The sequence below is a fragment of the Nyctereutes procyonoides genome, unplaced genomic scaffold (genome assembly GCF_905146905.1).
Source record: "Nyctereutes procyonoides isolate TBG_1078 unplaced genomic scaffold, NYPRO_anot_genome, whole genome shotgun sequence".
Classification (NCBI taxonomy): Eukaryota; Metazoa; Chordata; class Mammalia; order Carnivora; family Canidae; genus Nyctereutes; species Nyctereutes procyonoides.
In genome coordinates, this window is record NW_026575121.1 from 27337905 (window position 1) to 27359394 (window position 21490).

The following is a 21490-nucleotide window of genomic DNA, read 5'->3' on the forward strand; positions in this document are numbered from 1 at the left end:
CGCATGCATGAGCCAGAAAACAAGAGAAAGGGAAGGTCTAGAGCTATGGATTAAGGGGATAATGTGCCATCAGAGAAATGGACAGGGGGCTTTTGTGTCTCAGCCATTTCAGGTTGAGAGAGGGGAAGGGCTCTTTGCAACCGTGGGCTCCTGGGAACCTCTGGCGAAGAAGTTGTTCAAAGAACTGAGTCTTGAGAACTAAAAAAATAAAAATAAAAAAAGTGTTAATGGACAAATTGGTTTGGGGTTGAGAGTAAAAACTGGCAAACAGGGAGAAGATGGAGAGAATATGAGCAAAAGCCCAGGCACTGTTACAGGGAAGAAATGGTGGGGAGACAGAGAATCTGGGAGGGAGTCCTTGGAGCAGAAATGGGACGGCTGTTCTGTGCTGTCAGTGTTTCACCGTTGGGCAGAGAACAGACATCACCCCAAGACCTAGGGGCCAGGCTGGGTGATCTAGGGTGCGTGCAAGTTGCAGGGTTGTCCAAAAAGGAAGTGTTTTTACTCTTTTGGTGACAATAGCCTGGTGGGTCAGATATACCAGTTCCTCACCGCACCCCCCACCCCCTGCCATCTCTCTGTCAAATTATCAGAGCTTCATGGGCAATGTGTATTTTCAAGTTTTTAAGCACCACTCAATCAGAGGGGATTTTCCACAAGGACTTACAAAAATGCAGATTACACTGTAAAAATGCTTTTCAGCCAATAAAAGTCCTGTTTTACTGAGCAAATTTCTTTATGGTGTTTAACTTCGGTTCAGGTTCTGACTCCGAGAAATGAAATTTGGTGGAATGAGAAGGAAAAACAACGTGGAAAGAAGAAAACCCCAAGATAGCCATTTAAAACCCCACAATCAGACCTTGTTTATGTGATAGGGACTCTGAGCTTTCTCTTCAAAAATGCATGCGATTAAGAAAATACTTTGAGAACCTAATAATAGGTCCTTGAAACCTGAGATCCACCTCTCATCTTTCTAACTCTTGGGAACGCAGTTAATAAGAATGTATGTTTTTAATACACTGATTCTTAGCAACAAAGTAGTTCTTTAATTAGTACAAAACTTGAATAATGCATTGCCTATTATTGTGTGCGGCACATAACATTTGGTAACTTGTACTGGCAGATTCGTTTACATATGTCACCACTGTACCTGTAATTTAGTTTAATGCCAGGCCGGTGTGCCAAGTGTGTGTGTCTGTGTTTTTAAAGCTTTCCCCAACAGTTGTTTCATGGGCTTCACAGTAGTAACGAAAACAGTGTCTATATTAGGAAATTGTAATCAGCCAAAATGACTGTCTGTTGCAGGTTTCTCCTATATACTCTGCTCACACCAGGGGATTGAGTGGTTCACTTTGAAGAGGATTATTTGGTATCTTAAGAAAATGGGAAATACTGGCTGAAGGTGCAGTTAGTTGTCTATAATTTTGCCAAGAGGAAAAGCGAATTAAATCAAAATCAAAGCATGGGGACTTGAAATAAACTCGTGAGACCTAGTCGCATGGTTAATGCACAGGACAGTCCAGATGCAGATGATCCAATGCATCTCTTTTGGTTTGAATTGTTCTAATTTCTCACACCATGCGGTGCAGTTTTCTGATGTAGGGACTCACTTCTTGACAGAGTAATCAAGTTTCTCTCACGTGACCAATTTGCCCGAAAGGAGGATGTCTGAAAAGGAATGCGTGCCAGTCTCTTTCTACCTCCATCTCAAATCAAAGTTGCCTCTGCAGGTGTTGTAGTTGGAAGCTTCCGATGAAGAAGGAGTTCCAAAAAAAAAAAAAAAAAAAAAAAGTGAGAAAACCTCAACTCACAACTATTTAAACCTACCCTCCTGTCTCTTGATGAACTGTCAGTAGGAAGTGTGTAGTTGATTCCCTCACTCCACACCGGATTTAAGTGGGCAGATAGCAGCAGGATTTTAAAAGTTTTTCATCATGACTTAAGTCGCTAAGATTTAGAGTATTTTGTTTGTCTGAATGTCTCACCAGTACAAACCTTAGCCATCAATATTAAAATGGAGAATTCCTTCCTTTGGTATTCACAAGCATAACATACATAATCCTTTATCTCTGGCAGAGCTATTAGCTTTTTGGCCTTTGGCTGGTCGATGTATACAGTATCTATAGTTATTGCATGCAAGTGTTCTCAACTGACTTGCAAACCCTTTGATCAAACCAGCTAAACTTGATTTTCCAGATTATTCAAGAGACAAGGCACACATCTATCAGCTTTACAAGTCCTGGCAAGCAATCAAGACCCCATGCTCCCCCACTCCCTTCCTCGGAATCAAAGGTAAACAGGGAGCCAGTTCTCATTTAAATATGTAGCATCGGGATCTTGCCTGGACTTTCACAGTTGTAGCACCAGAAGAAAAACAACAGGCGAAGTAAGAAAAAGGTTTCCTTGGCAAGGATGCCAAACTAAATAATGACACCCAAAGCCAAAACATGCTTCACTGAAACTCAACTTCAGTCAATTCAGCCTGCTTAAAACAAAGCTTTTTTTGTCATTTCAAAAGTGAACATTGTACTTTGCTCTGGCAGCCATTTCTGTGTTTTTGAATGATCCGATTATGCATAAATCCCTGGCCTACAGGTCTTTCAGCACCTCAATCCCGTGAGTGATTTGAAAACATGACTGAACATTTCTATATATGGTGCCTGCCCTTTTCTTCCTCTAAACCTTTTGAAATAGACACTTCGAGTTACACTGTTTTGACACACATTGTCATTGTGTTTCTCTCCCCCACTCTCTCTCTCTTTTATTGCTTTAGAAATATTTATAGGACATCAGGTCTCTGCTTCCTGTTCCCTCAAAGCCCGTGTTCTTCATCACCCTGTCATCCCCGCCGTGCTTCGTCGATGCTACGGTCCTATTGACTTCACTGAGACAGAATTATTCGAAGTTGCCATATGTGTCTGCCTTTGTGATTTGTCCAGTTTGCAGTAAAGAGACAACAAACAAGAATCAGGTTTTTTGTGTGTGTCTGTTTTGTGTTTTTAAATAATTGGAGCAGTGATGTCAAGCTGTATGTTTGAACAATGACACATGTGCTTCGTTGGTGAGTAGTTGATGGACTAACAGGAAAAAATGGCACCTGTTTGAACACGCACAGTGGCTCGGAAGGGGTTAAAGAAGCAGAGGAGCACTTATTCAGCTCCACTTTTCTTTGTAGAGCTCAGAACCAGCAATGCCGGCACAATCCGCGCTGTGTACATCCTGAATAAGGTTTCAGAGTAACTGTCAGTTGACTTTTTTCCCCCTAAAATTGGAGATGTCCTTATCATTTTGGCTGAATTCCTGAATGCACCATCACACTCTGTGTCTTGGGAGTTTCCGCTGATATCAACAGGACACTGTCTTACCTCACTCTACAGCATCATCCGGTAACTCTGTTAACTCTTCCGTGTCATTGTGCAGCAAGTTGATTAGGACTGCCATCTCCACTGGGACCACGCAGGTATGAGTGACAAGCATGGTGAAGCCAGCAATGACATTTCTTACCAGAGCAGATGCTCTTAGGGGGCTGCAGAAATTGCAAGGCAAATGCACCAGAAGTCACCCCAACGTCCCAGTGAAGTCACACATTGATTTCTCCAACTCAACTCCAGTTTTGGGTTAAGTCTACATCCATCATGGGACTTCCCTGAAGTTATTGTTGCTAAGATCAACCTTTAAGAAGGATAGACAACTATATTTAGAAATAAAAAATTCTGTGGATCTCAGCAGCTCTTGACATTTGGTTGCTCACTTTATCTTGTGTGTATGTGTGTATATAAAACTGCATTCTCCAGGGTTTTCCTCCTATCCTTTGACAACTTGTTCTCAAACTCCTTTGCTCTTTCTTCCCAATCTAGATGTTCTAGGGAGATAACATTATCTACTAGAAGAGTTTCAATTACCTACTATACAGTAAGAACTTTCAAATCTAATCTCAAGGCAGCCCTGCTCATTAGGGTTTCAGAATCACATATCCAACTAATTGCCAGACAGTTGCTCTTCAATGTCCTGGTGACCCCCCTCCCTTGTCCTGTGGCCTGCATCCAAGTGAATAACATCACCTTTACTACATTTGTTCAAGCCATAAGCCTGAGAGTCCTGATTCTTCCTCTTCCTTTACTTCATACATCTAATCAAACCAGGTGTTATTGATTCTACCTCTCCAAAATCTCTTAGATCTACCCATTTCATTCTATCTCTTCTGGTATGTGCATCCATGGCTCTGCACCATTTCCTGCTTGGCTTCTTAGCTGGGCTCTTTACCCTCAGCTTTGGAAACTGACCTCTCTAAATAATAACTCATCTGCCAGTCTTAAAACCTGCCTTAGGGCCATCAATGGCTCCTCCTCGCTCTTAAGATAAAAGCTAAACCTTCTTGGGGCACCTGGGTGGCTCAGTCCATTAAATGTCCAACTCTTGATTTCAGGTCATGGTCTCAGGGTTGTGAGATTGAGCCCCATGGTGGGCAGGCTCCATGCTCAGTGGGGAGTCTGCTCAAGATTCTCTCTCTCCCTCTCCCTCTGCCTCTCCCCCCATTTTATGCATGCTCTCTCAAATAAATAAATAAAAACATAAATACGTAAATAAATAAACAAATAAATAAATACATTTTAAAGCTAAACCTTCTAACATAGCTTATGAAGCCTGTAAATTCTTGGACTCTGTACTCCCCTATGGCCTCTTTACTCTTCACCTCTTGAATGCCACTCTTCAGATAATCTGTTTACTTCTCCATCTTCCTTCATGCAGATTGTTGCCTTTTGCCTGATTATGTTTGCTCCTCCTTATACGTGGATGATACACTCAACCTTCAAGTTTTGTTTCTACAAGGGTGTGTTTGGGAATCCTATTCTAATGTTTCAGCTCTGAGTTGTAGCACTTCCTATTGCCCCTCTACACTCCTATACATCATAACATTTATCTCTTGTGTATGATGGGCTTTTTGAGAGTTTCTATTTTTCACTCTCCCACAGTGGGAGAGCAGTGACTTGCCAAACATCCAATATGTCTTATGTAGTTAATAAATATTTTTGGGAAAAAAAGAACAAATGAATGCATCAAAACAGAATCCATCAGTTCAGCGGTTTAGCGCCACCTTCAGCCCAGGGTGGGATCCTGGAGACCCAGGATGGAGTCTCATGTCAGGCTCCCTGCATGGAGCGTGCTTCTCCCTCTGCCAGTGTCTCTGTCTCTCTCTCTCTCTATGTCTCTCATGAATAAATAAATAAAATATTAAGAAAAAACAAACAATCCATCAGTACTAGCAGGCTCCAACACAATGGATGAGACAAATATCTCTCTTTTATTCCTGAATACAGTGTTGGTAGAATCATATTTAATTGAACAGAAAAGAAGTTAGGGAAATGTTAGGGCTTTTGGGATTCTTAGAGGTCATCCTCATTTTATGGGTGAAATAAGAAAGGCCAAGAGAGTATAAATCATTTCATTATCGTCCCATAGAATGTTCTGTTACTCCTGCCCCAGTATCCTCTTTTTCTGGGCTTTAAGATTGTTGCCACTTTCAGATGTATGAAATAAAAGCCCACTTTTTGAGTTTATTTTAATGTTTATTTCCCTGGCCTTTACTAAGCTAAACATATTTCTAATACTTATTGGCCAGGTGTAGTCTCTCTTTATTCAGTTGATTATTTGTATTATTTGTCCATTTTATATTAGATCATTTTTTTCTTGCACATTTTTAGGAATTCTTTATATATTCCACATACTAATTCTTAGCCATTTATATAACTTGTAAATATCCAGTAAATTTGGAGATATATGTAATCTGTGACCAGTAATTCTATGCTTAGGCATCTACTCTTGAGAGAAACTCTCTCACACATAGCCAAAGAAGCATTTAAGATTTTTCTTGTGGTGCTATTTGTAAAGGAACAAAATTGGAAATAGGCTAATTATATATTCAGTAAATGAATGAATCATTAATTTATGGTATACTCACATATTGGAAATAGAAGGTTAAGTGAATGAACTGGCTTTACACATTATTAGCATTGATGATGTCAGAAAATATGTTGTCCCTCAAAAGCAAATAACAAATTTAATACACATGGTATTCCAATACATATAATATCACAAAACAATTATAAATATTTATAAGTACATACATATAAGGAAAAGGTAAAAGACAGAAAACACATTTTTCAGGCCTGGAAAAACAGAATGTGTTGGAGAAACTTAGAGAAGAAGCAGAATTCTAGTGATGGGAGAAGGTTCTAGTAAAGATGGTGGTGGGAAAAAGCTGATCATGAAACACCTCGCTAGCTGACACAGAGTTGGGAAGAGTTGTAGATCTATGAGCACTGCAATTTCTGGAAGGAGAAACCTATTAGTGAGAATAATAATGTTAGATTACACTTTACAACCCACTTATATTGAATAGATTATAGGAGATGAAAAGGAACTCAAAGCTCATCTTGAAGTCCAACTCCTTCATTTTAGCCACAGAAAAAAGTGAGGCCCAGAAAAGTCAAAGTATAAAGAAGAGGGAGGGCACTTTGCACAAGAATATTGGGACACAATTAATCCAATCATTTGATACATTTTTACTGGCTGACTTAAAAAAAGTTTTTTGAAGATTTATTGATTATTTTTATTTTTATTTTTTTAAATTTTATTTATTTATGATAGACATAGAGAGAGGCAGGGACACAGGCAGAGGGAGAAGCAGGCTCCATGCAGGGAGCCCAACATGGGATTCGATCCCGGGTCTCCAGGATCATGCCCTGGGCCACAGGCAGGTGCTGAACCGCTGAGCCACCCGGGGATCCCCCCAGATTTATTGATTTATCTCAGGCAGGGGGCATGTAGGGAGGGGCAGGGGGAGAGAGAGAAGGAAATTCCTCACTGAGCATGGGAACCCATCTTGGGGCTCGATCCCAGGACCAATAAAATCATGATCTGAGCAGAAACCAAGAGTTGGACACCCAACCGACTGAACCAGCCAGGTGCCACCTTACGAACTGACTTCTTAATTGATGTAACAACCAATTCTACTATAGTGATAGTAGGTTTTTGAAAGACTGGTACAGAGAATAGATAAATTTCAATTAGGAGGTATGGATATTGTTTTGACAAGTGGATCATAACAATGTAGACTATTGAACATCAAACGGGTAACACCAAAAAAAAAAAAAAAACAAAACCCAAAACAACAACAACAACAACAACAACAAAAACAAATGGGTAACACCAAATGGACAGTTGCTTGTGATGTGGGGTGTTTACAAGGGGGACACAGAAGACATTGTAGGGGCACCTTGAAGTTAAACTACCTCACAATTTTGTCTGGATGAGTCCTGCTTGCTGCTGACTGATATCATGTTGGAAGCATTTGAGCTCTTATAGCTATGATAAAGACTATCTCATTAGGTAGCCCAAGGCCAAGAGATAACTGGAAGGTCCTTCTATAAAGACCTACAAGAAGGTGACCTAAGGGGTCATCTGCCATGGATGGGTTATTTTTTATTTTTCTATAGGATTTTCTTCTGGTATGGTAGGTTGTGAGACCAGAGAAGCACCAGTGATGTCCATCTTTGCCTTGGTGACATCTACCTGAGGCTCACTGTCTATTCCAGCCCAGATAAAGGGCCATTAAAGGGCCACAAAGGGAGGCAGCATAAACCATTCTGGCTAAGTGAGCTCATTCATCCGTTTTCCCATCATAATTGACCTCACATTCCCTCAGTTAGAGATACTGGTCTACGGACACCAGAAAGGCTGGATATCTCCTTTGATGTAAACATATGGGGTTGGTCAGAGAAGAGGTTCTTTTGAAAGTATCTTCAGGAGTATTTTCCACAACATAATCAATTCTATGATGAATCAGATTAGCTAATTGCATTTCAAAAGGAATAGGGAGCTTTGTCCCAAAGCAGAGATGTAAGACTGGCAGGTTTCAGCATGTTGGTGGTAGTCTAGGCCAAATAAAAAACATCACAGCCTTAGACTTCTCCCAGCCAACTCGTACTGAGACATCTTCTGACATCTTCAGGTTAAGTCCCTCTATTTTTACACATTCTCAGAACTCTGCCTTTTCTCTGCTTTTTGTAGCACTTATCAGTTTTTAAATTAAACACTCATTTGAATAATATGTGTTTAATGTTTCTCTGCTTAGATAGACTGTAAACTCTATGAATACAGTCCACATATCTCTTACTGTTTGCATTATTCTGGAGCCCTAGCCTGGTATCTAATCTTAGGCACTGAACATGGAACATATAAGTGATTAAGTGAATGAGTGTTAAAAAAAAAATGAAGTCAATGAAGAATGAGTGAGTCAATGGATGGTATTGGTGGAGCAGCAGGAACACAAATGAGGAAGGTAGGACTGTGTAAGCCACCATGAGTTGGGCCCTATCCTTTAAACAGTCAACTTGTGGTGAGACAAGCAGCAGCAAATGTTTTAGGGGCAGGATGGAAAAATCCCTGGTTAGTTGGGGATATAGGTTCTTAACCTGTTTTTGAGAATAAAGGAAATTAGTTATCCCTGGAAGTATTCCAAAGTCAACTTTATTTATTTAAAAAGTTTTCCTGGGTTAGCTATACCACAGTGCTTTGAGTGATTCCTACAATGTCACCCTGCAGCCTTAAATGACAATGATAGCTCAAGGAGGACCATGAGAGTGTTTCTTCAAAGGTATATCTAATTCTTATGGAGTTTGTAAGATTTGGACCCTGGTAATCCTCAGAAATCTTAGCACAATGGTTCCTTATAACTAGTATTGTTTTTTATGACTTAATTGAACTACCCAATTGTAGGTGACTCAGGACACAAAGGCATTACACAAATATGAAATATTATTACTATACCATAACTATTTGATTCCAGATGACTTACCTTAAAGAATAGTGTGTTCACTTCCACTTTCCCATGACATTTAAATCTGGGTTTATGAGATTCCCAGAATAGGAAGTACAAAAAATCCGGAACATAGAATTCAGTTCTGTGTGATCTAGCTACCTTCATGTTTATGTGCTGTCTACACTGGTCAAAAATGTAGCAGTGTGATATGATGTGAAATATTTTATATTTTGGTTCTGGATTGAGGAATATAGGGATAGGTTTTATAGGGATCACTGCTGATCTTTATTTTAAAAACTGATACTTCAGTTCAGTTTCTGGTTCAGAATAAAGTGAGAACTCCATGTTAATGTTGCTTCTTTTGAATATGTCACGTGCATGGGCAGGTTAAAGGGGTAGTTACAATAAAGCTTGGCTTTGATGTGCTGTTTTTGTAATAAGGAAATATCATTAGTATTTAAAAAAATATAACCTTCTTGACCTCTTTTTGTTTAAATGGAATTTGTTTATAGCAACATAAAAGCTTTCCCTTCTCTTTTGGACTAGGCAATGATTTAAATTTCTTTAAATTAATAGACACTATTTTTAAAAGCAATTTTCGGTTTCCAGAATAATTGAGCAGAGAGTACAGAGTTCCCATTAAATTCTCTCTCCTCCACCCCACAATTTCCCCTATTATTAACATTTTGCATTAGTGTGGCACATTTTTACCAGTGATGAACCAATATTGATATATCATTATTCATTAAAGTTCATAGTTTACATTAGGGTTCACTATTTGCATTACCTAGTTTTATGGGTTTTGACAAATGCATAATGCCACGTATCTGCCATTACAGAATCATATAGAATACTTCCCCTACCCTAAAAATCTCCTGTGCTTTATCTGTTCACCCTTCCTGCCTTCCCCCAAGCCCCTCAATGGTTTAATTTTATTAAAAATGGAATAATATTCTTCTAATAGCAGCATAGAAGAACGCCAGAAAACATGCCAAATACCAAAAGGACATGTATAATATTTTATTCACATTCTTCTATTATTATTTTCATCTTATTACTCCAAATTCTCCTTTTGTTTTATCCCCAAATTCTCCTTTTGAACAATACATTGATAAATATGAATTTAATTAAATTCTCAGAAAGCTTATCAATGAATTCTTTTCATCTATTTTTGTTTCTAAATTCTCTGCATTAGACCGGAAATTTTCTTTCTTCCTTACCTCCCTCTTTTATTGAAGGTGAGAGGTACTGAATTGTCAACTGTGGTTCATGGTGAGCACAATTAGCTCCAGCCCCCAAGTCATCAAAATCATCACATACCCCCTTCTGTAACACCATCTTCAGCAGTAGCAGCAGCAGCAGCAGCAGCAGCATCACCAAGAATCTCTATTAAGTACCTAAATGTGCACAATGCTGTTAGTTTATCAGAAAGAACTGCTTGACAACCATTCTCTGGATCCCTGAGACTTACCCAGGGCTTTTCCTGCCTCCTGGAGGAGGTGCTGAGATTAAGGTAACCATTCCCTTGGCATTGCCAAGCAATCAGGCTTAGAACCCTGAAGTGGATATCCTTTCTCTTGACATTGCTGCAGTGTGTGGCAGAATTAAGGCACATATAAACGATGGTAGGGGCAGCATCTCTCCACTCTGATCAAAGGAACTGGAATTTCCCAGCTCTGTAGCGACTGAACTCCCTAAAGAATAGCTTGCTTAATTCATATGAATATTATATTACCTTCTTTGGCATTCATAGACGCCAACATGTCCTCTAGAGCATGGTACTTAATTGTTTTTCTTATTAGTTCAAAAATAAAACATGTTGAATACATTGCCATGACTGCTCCTCTAATTAATAAAAAGACTGTTGAGTTTGAAAACAACTAACTCTTTTCATGTCCAAGTTACTTTTAGTAGCTACTATAAATTATTACCTTCCTCCACATCAGAGGTGTCTTATGACTAAAGGACAAGACAGCCCCCATGATGCTCTTTAACAATGACTCTTATGTTTCTTTTGGTAAACTCATAATGTTAATTATACTCTGCAACAGATGGAGTGCCTTCCATCAAGGACCTCAGTGCACCTTGCAAATGTCATGAGTCATCAAAGCCCTTCTATAATGGAGGTAAGTATCTGTGGTCACAATTTTATAGTGAAAGAAGCACAGGGAAGGTAAGTGTTTTTGTTTTTTAAAGTGGAATATGTTTTAGTCAAAATACTTAGTCATCTTTTAAGAAGGCAGAGACACTGACTATTTACTGAATGAAAATCATACAAATGAATGAAATGGTTCATCAACAAGATTTGGCTCTCCCGGCAATCAACACCTGGGCCATATTAATTATTTTGAAGAATGATGAATAGATCAGAAGTGATTTACTGCTAATTAATCCATCTTTACAATTATTGGTGTAGAAAACGGTGATTTAACCACCATAATGATATAGCAAATCTAGAAAATAGAAATGACCAAACATTTTTCTAACAATGTTATAGAAACATTGAAATTTAGAGCTAGCAGCTTCCAGGGATTATTTAATCACTTTCATATTTCAGATAAGAACAGTGAGATCCAGAAAGGTTAATAAGGGGCTTACATGAAATTATTCAGCTTTCAAAACCTTAATTTAATTTTTTTATATCCCCTCCTGTTTCAGAAAGTGTTTAATTTGACTCAGCCCTCAGCTAGTTAGTGGAATTGCTAACTAGAATCTATGCTCCTAACCTTAAGTGATCCATGTTCCCACTGATTTCATTCTTAAAAAACTTCACGATTGTCTTTTTTGCATCCTAACAATCATAAAATCATAGGATTTGAAAGTTGTAAGGAAATCACTTTTGTTGGTCTTCATCTTTTAATTGGATGAGGAATCTGATAATCAGGGATTTTAAGGGAATCACTCAAGGTTGCCTGGTGAGTTGCTGGCAAACAACCAGAATCTCTATTCTCTCTTCTTTCACTACTTCAGAATCTGGAACTTAATCTATAATCAAGATCTCAGTAACCCAAACCACCAATATAATTTTGTCTTGATTTTTCTGGAATCCTTTTTTACTAAAGACAAATGAAAAATAAATAAGCTAATATTAAAGATTTTTAAAAATGTCTAAGGTGTGTCATTATGTCAATAATAATTAAAATCCCACCCATTTATTTGATATCTCCCAAACCTGTGAATCCAGACAATGATGACTACTATTATTCATCATAAAGGCACAGGTACTGAAGATCCCTAAGTGCTTGCTGAATTTTCAAAGATTGAACTATCTCCGTCAAGAAGGTTGTATATTTTTGTTTATGATGAAAACTGGTGGTTACAGGAAAATGATGATAATCCTGGTTTGAACAAGAACATCTAAGTAAAACAGCAAACATCTTCTTAATTATCATTGATAATCAAGAATTTTTAGCATTTTTAGGTGTTTTAAGTTTGCATCATCCCATTCTACAACCATAATTCTTTAATTAAATGGAGATCACCAGGTGAGTTTTCAAGATGGCCTTTTTGCTTATTTTACATAGCTTTCCTTGGTTGAAGTTGTCACAGTTATACACTTTGGGTCAATTCACCTATTTGTTTGAAAAAGAAAAAAATTCTAAAATGGTAGCACCCATTTCAGAGAAATCTTGCAATATGACAATGTTTTCCATTTGTATGGTGGTTTTAAGTGAAGTTGGTAAAGAAGGTGGTCAAGTCTTCAGAGGTCACTGAGTTGGTGAAGGAGGCTGCTTCTCTCATTGAGATAGAAAATGTGGGGACTGCGGGTGGGGGTGGAGTGCTGAGGGGAGTGATCAAAGCCTTCCCTTGTGTCGTGGTTATCAAGTCCTCAAGTGCTTCTGCTGTATCCTCAGCATTTATGATACAAATAGCAGACCTAAGGAGGTTGGCTGTATTGCACTCTGATTCTGCAAATATTCACCTCTAGACTTACCTGCTAATACTCATATTTATTCTGCTGCCTTTTCATCTTGTTTCCTTGACACACATGAGCTCACCATAGGAAAATGATGCTCTGCTATTATTTGTATATGAAATTAACCACAGAGCTCCCCATTACTCTGTTTCTTTCTCTGTGTATACTAGGGTCTTTGAAAGGTTGTAAGTGGAATTTATACTGTGAATTGAATATGAATAAGATAAGGACCAGAAATAAGTTTTTCCTTTCCTTTTAAAACCCTAAACTGTCCTATAAGAACACCCAGTTCTCCCCTAGTAACTTGTGGCAACTTAAAGAGATCCTTTCAAGACAGTTTGGATTTTCTAAGTAAATCACTCAAGAAAGTGGCATCTTCTGCTTTAGTCAAATGCTCTGTTTTATTAGGAGAGCTGTGAAATTTTTAACATGCTGCTCTTCTTTTTACCTTCTTTTTGAAGTATAGTAAAGGGTTAGCAATGATATTTAGCACAAGAAGCAAAGCATTTCAAACTCTTTAAAGAAATACATCAATCATCTCTTTTATTCCTCTACTTTATAAGTACAAATGCATATATTTGTAGATTTCCCCTCTATTAGGTTCTACTTCCCTTTCCTTGTCTAGGCTCTTAACTTCAACGTCAGAGGCAAGGGGTCTGTAGAAAAATATTCTAGGTTTATATGGAAAATGATAAGAAAGAGAACACTGAGATGGGAAAGTTGAGACTGTGCACATTTCTCTTTATTCTTCCCTAGAGCCGATTGATAGGGAAACCCAGAGGCAAAGTTTGAATCAGTGGCTATCACACTTTGTGCTGTCCTTCTATCATCTGAAAACACCACAATGTTTGATAGCAGCTGGAATGGAAGCCCCATAATATCTTTTCAAATTAAATAAATGGCTTAAATTATTTGCTTCATTTGTTAAAGAAAGAAATAAGGATGTTAATGTGTATTGCCTGACCCCACAAAACATTGGTAATATCACTAGTATCACAAAAGTCTAACTTCAAGTTCTGGCCCTAAGAATTTGAATTCAGGTCAGTTTACCAAACAGGTAAGGAGATTCCAGCTATATGCCATGCACTTGGCTGGTTAAAAATTGTAGAGTATGTGGGAAAGAGAATCAGAGTGAAATCAAGGTTAGTTTTCAGGCCACTGATTTTGGCTTTTAGAATTGTGACTATTCAGAACTATATCCGTTTCACACAGTATGGTGTTCTGTAATTGGAAAAAAATGAAGAGAGAAATGTGATACTCAGTAAATACTTAAATACCGGAATGGAGTGAATAATTGGTAACTAAATGATTTCAAACTGGAATAAAATTCAAATTTATTTCTATACAACAGAAATATAAAAATTTGTCAAAGCTCTCTAATATTTCTATTATTTCTAAGAGCCATTCCATCAATAATAATAACTGAATCTTTATCATATTCAAAGTATGGTTCTAGGTGCTGAGAGGAACCAGAAATATGAATCCAAGAGTCTATTCCTAACAGTGTTCACTACGAGGTACTAGCATGGAATACATACTAATACATAGTCATGACTTCTGTTTTACCAGTAACGAAAGTCCTATGTCATTTGTCTGTATTATCCATTCCATAGCCTTGGTGTATACAACCTCGTACTTTCCGTAGAATCTAAAAAACTTTCTTATTGACTATCTTTCACTGCATCTTTTTAACATCCTTGTAATTAGGCAATGCAGTTATTATTATCCTCTTTTTATAGACAACAAACTGAAGTTATTAAGAAACAAGTCAATTGTTCAAGGTCAAGCAAATTCTCTTGACTGCCGTATTCATTTCTTTTCACTGAACTTACCTACCTGAAGGATACTTGAGTTTCCTCACAAAAAGTCAGAAGGCACTTAACACATTTTTCCTCAGTAAAGCTTTTTCTAATTAAATTTTTTATTATAATACCATACAAAGAAAAGAAGGAAAGAAAAACACATCTCATCCACTCACTCACTTTCTCTTTCTAGATAATCCTTTATGCTCATATAAAGTTTAAAAAATGAGATTGTATTACATAAACTGTTGTGTGTCCAATAACTGTTAAATGATTGTCTTACTAACTGTATGAATGAACTATAAAAGAATTTTCTCCCTCTTTGTGGTATGTATTCTCTGCCTTCCATCATTTATTTAATATAGTTCTTGTTTTTTCTATGTGAGATTTCAATTGTTTAGGGAGAAAATCCATACCTGGTTTTTTAAACTCCTTAGCACTTGGCACTGTCTAGTCAACAGAGTATGTGTTCAATAGACATATGCTGAATGAAAAAAAAAACATATGCTGAATGAATGAATGATTACTTCCACTGGGGAAGATAAACACAAACATATTAGTGACAGTAGATTCTTTGCTCACTAAGCTCCCTGATGGCTGTGTCTTTTCTATTGCTAGTAGCTTAGCTGGTCACTAACAGCCTAACTTAAAATTCTGAGTCTCATATTTCTAGTGTCTCCTTCAGCATTTACCTGGTTCCACAAAGATACACCACAAGTGTTCATGGGATAAAGAGCAAGAAAAGGAGGAATGGGAAAATAGCTTATACTAATGCTGCACAATGTCATACCTTTTAAGAGCCAGGGACTGCACTAAATGTTTTATTTGGGTCATGGCCTTGGCTTCCATGAGGTCAAGCCAATCAGTATCCCCACTTACCAAAACCAAAGCAGAGAGAGTAAGTAATTTGCCCAAGCTCACATAGCTGATAATGGTAGACAACAGGATTCAAATTCAGTGTTCTTTATCAGTGAGTTACATTGCCTCTTGATTGAACTACCTGTAGTTTCAGTATAGCACAGAAAGAAAGAAGGAAAGAGTGCTTACTAGCAGAACATCAATCATAGCCAACATATTCTGGTGGCAGAAGCACTAGAGAAAGATACAAAAATTCTATGTCCCAATAATAATTTTTCCTGATTCATATAACTTCATCTAATGTCTCTGGACTCACTATGAGTGAGTCTGCCAAATGGGTATGATTATCTTAGACCAATCTACTCGAAGTTATTGTTAATTTACACAAACATAATTGGAACTGAGTCAAGTATTAAGTGCTATGACTATGTAAGCTGAATATTTTGATGGCTCTTATATACACGGCACAGTGTATTTTATCTATTGTTTTCAACACATTTTCACGCAGCAAGTAAAATTGACTTTATTCAACTGAATGGGGACGCTAAATAAGCATTATTAGACTCTCCATTGATTCTTTACAAATGTAGTTTGATAAAATGCAACACTTTAAAAATCTTTTTATGATGGAGCATGGTTGGAGTATCAGTTTAGTATCTGACACATCTGGCATTACCCAACTACCTGACAATGGTGGGGGATGAGTGGGGGGCGGAGGGGGCCAATGTATCATCAGAGGGAAGAGCTCCACCTACTGATCAACAATGCCACTTCCTCCCATACCCTTGGAAATCCACCTAATCCACAGCCAACCTAATCCACAGCTTTAGGAACACTATTACCGCTACCATCGCAGCATACACATGCAAACACACAAACTCTATCATTTATTGAGTGCTTACTATTTGACAAACAATTGAAAGTTGTTTCCGTTAATTCTAAAGGCGACCTTTGTAAGAGTAGTTAACAGCAGACCATGAACCCAGGCCAGCTGGCCAAGAGCCTGAATCTGCCATTTTTAGTTGTGTGGCCTTGGGCAATTTACTTAATCTCCCTGGGCCTCCATTTACCCATCTGTAGGACAGGGTTTATAATAATTTCTATCTCATGGGGTTGTTATGAGGATTAAATGGATCGATGTTTGTAAACAGCTTACAAAAATGCTTGACATATAATAGATTATTTGTGAGATGGATTTCAAAAAGGAAAGAATGGTTGAGGAAGCTGAAGTTTACAGAAGTATGTCACAGAACTCTTGAGAGGCACGGAACCTCTCTGACCCTCAATACCTGTGCTCTTACACACTGAGCTGTACGTCTTCTTAACATGTGCTCTATGATGGAAATAGAACCAAAAGAAACTAAGGAAGACATGCATTTGGGATCTTATTTACTGATGATGATTTTCTATTTTACTCACGTTTAACCTTTTCCATATAAGCTTTTCCATTCTTGGATTCTTAATCATTCCCCAATTCCTGAGCTTTATCCAATTGTTGCTACAAGAATTCTCATGAAAAAGAACAATAATTTCCCCAGACTATGATGGTCACAGAGCATTTCTCTATTTTCCTTGTAATTTTGGGGGATAGTCCTAAACATTTCCTTGTTATTGCTTACAAATTTATTTCAAGGTTCTGTCTCAACCCAATTGTTAAAATCATTATTCAACTTTCTTTTTTTTTTCAACTTTCAATATAAAGGTGCATTTGTAATGATAATCTATGCACTATATTGAAGCTGCTTGTGGGAATGATTGCTCATGAAGATCATAAAGGAGAGACTTGGTGTTTTTTTTTTTTTAAACTTGCATAAGCACCAACTGCTAAGTCAGTGACTTTAGACTCACTGGGAGAATTTGGAATTTAGGTTGAATGGTAGGACTTTGATGATTTCTAACTGAGAGAAGTAAATTAGGCTAAAGTTGGAGAGAAATATTAGATAAAAATTCTGAGCATCAGCAACCCCAAAATGATGAATAAGAGGCAGATCCATAGGAAGACTGATAGTATTACAATTTCTTTTCCTTCCTAAATCAATATATTAGAAGGTATAGTCACAATTTAATGGTATGTGAGATGAGATAAAAATATTATTTGGGAAAAATTTCCCTAAATATTTATTTGGAGAAACTACTAGAGATTTATTATACCTTTTTAAGCATGATTGGGTCTCTCTCTATTTTATATGGGATTTACAAAATTTGTTAAGCACCCAGGGAGAAACAAAGATAATTAAAATGCTGCAAAATAGAATAAATGAAGAAAAAATAAAGGACTGTGAGGAATTTAATCTGGAGGAAAAGCAATTAGGGATAACTTCAGTGTTTTCAAGTCTATGGAATGCTATTTGTTAAAGAATCAAGTTATTTGTTCTCTATTTTGATAGAGCTCAGAAATAGAAATGGACTTGTTGCAAGAAAGCTTATGTTTAAACACAATAAAGAACTTCTTGATTGAACTCTAGAACTTATGAGGGAGGAAAATTGTGGGTCTTTGCTTCAGGAAATCTTTAAGAATTGAAAAGGTAAATCCTAGGTAATCTCATGTGGTGTTGGGTTGAAGCAGAAGGCTTAAGTGGAATTTCTTTAGGTCTTATCTAGTACTTAAATGCCATGATTGCATAAATAAGAATGTGTCCACAAAGCAGGAAGAGAAGTAGACAGAACAATTAGGCATGACCCATTTAGCCATATAGTTGCTATTCCTGAGCAAAATTTTGAAAATCTCTGTTTTGAAGCAGAGTTACAATGTCTGATACCTTGCATGATACAATAGCCAAAACCTTTGAAGGTTCTGGTCAGCATTCACTTTTTTTAACTTTATGGATCAGGTTACCCTGAGTAGCAAAGGACACATTTTTTTTTTTTTCAAAGGACACATTTAAAACTTTTCATTTGTGTGGAAATTTGTAACTGTGTGTGTGTGTGTGTGTGTGTGTGTGTGTGTGTGTAGGGTGTATATCTAAACCCAGTTCATGTTATAATAAATACAATACTGTAGATAAATTTATCTACAGTGCCTTGAGACAGGCACAGTTTAGTCACTTTTTGGTAGTTGTCTGATGATTGACCTTGAACTGAAATGAAAAGCTGAGGTCTGTATCTGGAGGCGATGGTGAGGTGTCCTTCAAGAGTGTGGAAATAAAGTTCTTATTTTATAATTTTTAAAAGGTTAAACTTTACAAAAATTAAAGTTGGAAAATTTTTGCCCAGTGGATATGATGAGCCACCTAAATATGGTGAATTGAAAGTTTGGGAACAATTGGCACTTGAATTGAGGTGAATTGAGGAAGGAATATCAGAAAGGAGAGCTAGAATGTGGTTCCAAGTTTATAATTCAGAATGTAGAAATTTAGACATTTGCTTCCTATCCTATCTTAGAGAAACCCTCTATGAATAAGACAAGGCTCATCAACTATGGAAGCTTAGAAAAGGCCAAATCACAGAAGCCAAAATTATCAGGGGAGACTTAGTAGGACTGTCCTCTATTGGCTGAATGGCTCACACTACTTGAGATTTCCTTAGTCCTCCTGTTCTGATTCCACACATGCCCACCAAGCAAACTTCAGATGATTTGGCTTTCCACACTGCTTGACTGTGGGAGATAGTGTATTGATCTGCCAACTCAATCAATCTAACCTTTTTGACAGTTAAATTTTTCATTGTAAATGACTTATAGATCAGTCCCTGTGAGCTGAATTAATGTAAATCTACTCAGGAGAGATGGCTCACCATCAGCATGTTGATATTAGTGGTCCAAGAATCTAGAGGTTTCACATCCTGCTATAGTCATTAAGGTAAATGCCAACCTTCAGGGGTTTGAGCATTCTCTCTCTCTCTCTCTCTCTCTCTCTCTCTCTCTTTCTCATTACTTGCTTTCCTCAAGCTGAAACAAAAATAGGATTTAAAAATATTTTCACACAAGTGACTATTTTTCAACTTTATACATGAGAGCTCCTCATTAGTCCTAGAGGGTAGAAGTGAGAAGACCAAGGTAAGACTTGGGCAAAGGAGGCACTGGGGGACTCTCAAGCTGTCCAGCAAGAAGGATAATTCTTATGGCACAACTTTGTGATACATGACTCACAAGGTCAGCAGCCACACTTATCAGAGACTTTGTGCCTCAATCATTTTGAAATATAACAGCTCTGATATTTACCGTGACATATATTAGCAATTTCCTGTGTGCTTTCCAGGGCTCCACTAGAATGGCTTTGTCTAGATGACTGGAAACTACACAGTGCCATACATCGTAAAACATACATGCATTGGCTTTAGATGGTAATGGGTTTCCTGACTCTTGCACAAGCACTGTAGTGCATCTCACTACCACTACCTCCGCTTGTGACCTTATCAAATTTCATAAGCTAAATAGACCTTGGCTGAGGCAGTTCGTGAATGGCAGTGGTCCAAGAAAAACCAGGTGCTACAGGAAGTGGAATTGGTGATTCAGTCAGATGCATTCTTCCTTATGATTCAGGCTGACCCACTAACTCATCACTGTGAGTGGGCACTCTGCTTTCAGGGGTGCTTATGAATAAGATGTATAGTAAAGGTCTTAATCACTTTTGCTGACTGAAGAGCTTTCACAGAGATTGCTCTATGCAATGCCTTCAGAATTTCAAAATGGAGGAATCAATTCCATTGTGGTAATAACTGTTATTGCTAATACCATTTTAGGTATGCTATATGCTCTACTTCCTATCTTTACTCAATATTGCAATGTAGAATATGCTATTAAGTACTCAAGGCATTTTGCTCAGAGGTAGTTTTGTCCTGGGCAGTGATAGAATGTATGTATGTATGTATGTATGTATTTATTTATTTATTTTTTAATTTGTGAGGTCTTTGGATTTTAAGCCAATATTTATTAGTAAGATGACTTGTGTGTTTCATTTACTTGTTTATGCTCTTTCTTTGGGATTTGAAAAGGACTCTGAAGTAGAAGCAAATAAATTAATAAGAACTGAAGCAAGAAGAAAATACAGCTGAGAAAGTACGGCAGGAAAGGAAACATAAAATAAACATATATTAAACTGCCGATAGCACATATTATAGCTAACCTATAAAATACAATTACGACAAAACTATTCTTGCCTAATTCAAAATAATGATTGAGTCTTGCTCTTTGCCATGAGACAATCTGAGTTTGCATCTGAACTCTGCCATATACTAGCTATGTCATTTTGAGCACATTACTTGATGTCTAGACTATGAAATGGAGATAAGAATAAGATCTACTTCAAAGAGTTATCAATGAAAATTAAAGAAGATAGTCCATGTGACATATTTAGCACGATGTTTGGTACACAGTAAAGTTTATCAAATGGTAGTTATTTTTATTATGATAATTAACTCCCATAAATTTATGATCAACAGGAGAAGTTCCCAGTTGTCTTTTTGTTTTTCTTGACAGCCTTACTGAGATCCAGTTGCTTTTTAAAAACATGTTCACTTTCAAAGATTAGAAGAAACATGAATCCAGCAAGCCATGAAGCATATGGAATCATTCAAATCCATTTTTTTCCTAAGTACTGAGCAGGATCTCTCAGTGACACCCCCAGTCAACCTTCAGGACTATAACCAGGATCCTGCTGTACTTAGGCTATTCCTTATCCTTGTCATTTTCAAGTTTTCAAGGGCTATAATTGTGATACCTAAAGGCTTTGCTGGTCAATGCAGGGAGCTGTTAACAATATATTCATTAATTTTATAAGCATTCTCAGTTTTTTGGTTTGTCTTCATTCTGAAGTAAATAGGATATATACTTGTCTTGGCTGCCCCTCATTGCCCATGGCCTGGAGAAAATGGAATCTTCCCAGAGCTTTGGCAAATATGTTGTACAACCTGCAGGGATCCTCACCTAATCCTTCCGTCTGTTCTTCCTTCTTGAGAAGCTGTCCCTGATTCTCTGCCACAGGCACAACCACCTACTTATTTAGAGTGAAACTTTGATCCTGAAATACAAGCATTATTGTAATGAAGCTGAACCTGCCTTGGGCAGGATCACAGCTCACTATGAATTTGGGGATATAAAAATCTGCCAAGGAAGGGAGAGCCCAGGGGACAGAGGCCAGTTGTCGAAAGAGAGGA

General features: G+C 37.6%; 2 long non-coding RNA genes across 2 annotated transcripts in view; one reads left to right on the forward strand and one right to left on the reverse strand.

Moving 5' to 3' along the window:
- Nucleotides 1–542: 542 nt before the first annotated feature.
- Nucleotides 543–10461, reverse strand: LOC129516672 (uncharacterized). The gene is made up of 4 exons (XR_008665822.1): nt 10293–10461; nt 10142–10218; nt 3366–3526; nt 543–1746 (listed from the first exon to the last, which is right to left on the reverse strand). It is a non-coding gene; the product is annotated as an uncharacterized LOC129516672 (long non-coding RNA).
- A 409-nt stretch (nt 10462–10870) lies between these two features.
- Nucleotides 10871–21490, forward strand: part of LOC129516673 (uncharacterized) — a 28840-nt gene continuing 18220 nt past the window's right edge. Inside the window, exon 1 of the long non-coding RNA XR_008665823.1 lies at nt 10871–10947. This is a non-coding gene — a long non-coding RNA (uncharacterized LOC129516673). The remainder of the gene's footprint in view (nt 10948–21490) is intronic.